The following is a 2,066-nucleotide window of genomic DNA, read 5'->3' as shown; positions in this document are numbered from 1 at the left end:
ATATATATATATATATATATATATATATATATATATATATATATATATATATATATATATATATATATATATATATATATATATATATATATATATATATATATATATATATATATATATATATATATATATATATATATATATATATATATATATATATATATATATATATATATATATATATATATATATATATATATAGGCGTTTTCAGTAGCGGCGCGGCTGGGGGCAAACGGAGGGAAGTTTTCGCAAACGCGAGCAAACGCTTTTCCAAAGTGTTTGGTATCGTTTGGCAAACGCTTTTAGCCAATCAGCGTGGAGCAACCCCATCAACCTCATGGAATGAGATCAAGAAGGAGTTAGATGTATGTTAGGCCATAGAAGTGGGTACTGTAGATGTAGATTTACGTTTACATATTGTGCGGCATACTGGAGAGAACCGATATAAAAAAATACGGCGTGAAATAAATTAAGGAGCTAGTGGTAGCTGGTGACATGTCGCATCTATCCGTCCCTGTTGTGGGTGTTGTCCGATTCCATACTTCTAGTCGTGACTTCGATACAATATTAGAGTTACTTTTCTATTATTAGGTGAAAATATGATAATATTTTTGCAAATCCTTATATCATAAAGTAATGAATGAAGGTAAAAATAGATTATCTGCGAATTATTGACGTAATTCAACTATATAGGCGTCAGAAAACCGCAGTTTTTCTACAATGGAACACCTAAACAAGCCCGCGTAGATCAAACCACTTCCAGGACTGAAGACACCAGGGCCCCGTTCCGTTGGGGACCGTATGGCGTACAGTATGGCATACTTCCCCCGAATCGGGGGGGACCAGCATACGGCTCGCCTTGCGGGAGCGTGCGGGACCTTGCGCTCCTCGGAGGTGATTGCTTGGCGGTGTCTGGCAACTATTGTTTATCAACAAACCGCAGACGTCCGCCGCTTCACCACTATATTATCAGTGTGGGGGATGTAAATGCTATTTTGACAGCTTATGCGACGTCACAGAACATCAAAAACAATGTGGTAAGTTGTTATCCCTTGTAGAATGCTGGAATAAGGCAATATGACGAAAATATTAGTATTTATAGCAATAAAAGACGGTGTTATATGTGTCGCATTTCTTCACACAGCCTCTGAGGCAGAAGAGACAGCCTCTACCGCCATGGTAGCTGCTGCAGAGGCCCCTCCAGCACCTGTGGCTGCAGGGACAGTTTCCTTTGCATTCGAAAGTGTTCTATAAGTTTTCCCGGAGTAAAGAGGCACTATCATCTCTGCATAGTCCTTGACCCTCACAGGACTTGGCGGCCTATCATCTCCTCTTCTCCTTGCCTTGGCAACCTCTCTTCTCCCTCTTCCTCTTGCCTCAGCAATATTTCCTCCTCTCGTGCTAAGAGGAGCTCTGCAGCGTCCAACAGAGGGTCTTTTGCGAGCTCTTGAGCGAGGAGGAGGAGAGCAGCTTGGACGGCCATCTTTGTCAACAATACCCGTATGGCTTGCGCGTTCCTTGCGTTCCGTTGGGGTTGCGGGGGCAGCGTGCTAACTTCCAACGGAACGCAGCCCTGCGCCGCGTTCCGTTGGGGACCGTATGGCGTACAGTATGGCATACTTCCCCCGAATCGGGGGGAACAGCATACGGCTCGCCTTGCGGGAGCGTGCGGGACCTTGCGCTCCTCGGAGGTGAATGCTTGGCGGTGTCTGGCAACTATTGTTTATCAACAAACCGCAGACGTCCGCCGCTTCACCACTATATTATCAGTGTGGGGGATGTAAATGCTATTTTGACAGCTTATGCGACGTCACAGAACATCAAAAACAATGTGGTAAGTCTGTTATCCCTTGTAGAATGCTGGAATAAGGCAATATGACGAAAATATTAGTATTTATAGCAATAAAAGACGGTGTTATATGTGTCGCATTTCTTCACACAGCCTCTGAGGCAGAAGAGACAGCCTCTACCGCCATGGTAGCTGCTGCAGAGGCCCCTCCAGCACCTGTGGCTGCAGGGACAGTTTCCTTTGCATTCGAAAGTGTTCTATAAGTCTTTCCCGGAG

This window comes from Portunus trituberculatus, unplaced genomic scaffold, assembly GCF_017591435.1.
Source record: "Portunus trituberculatus isolate SZX2019 unplaced genomic scaffold, ASM1759143v1 PGA_scaffold_69__2_contigs__length_80436, whole genome shotgun sequence".
Lineage (NCBI taxonomy): Eukaryota > Metazoa > Arthropoda > Malacostraca > Decapoda > Portunidae > Portunus > Portunus trituberculatus.
The sequence above is the reverse complement of the archived record's forward strand: the minus strand, read 5'-3'. Positions refer to the sequence as shown.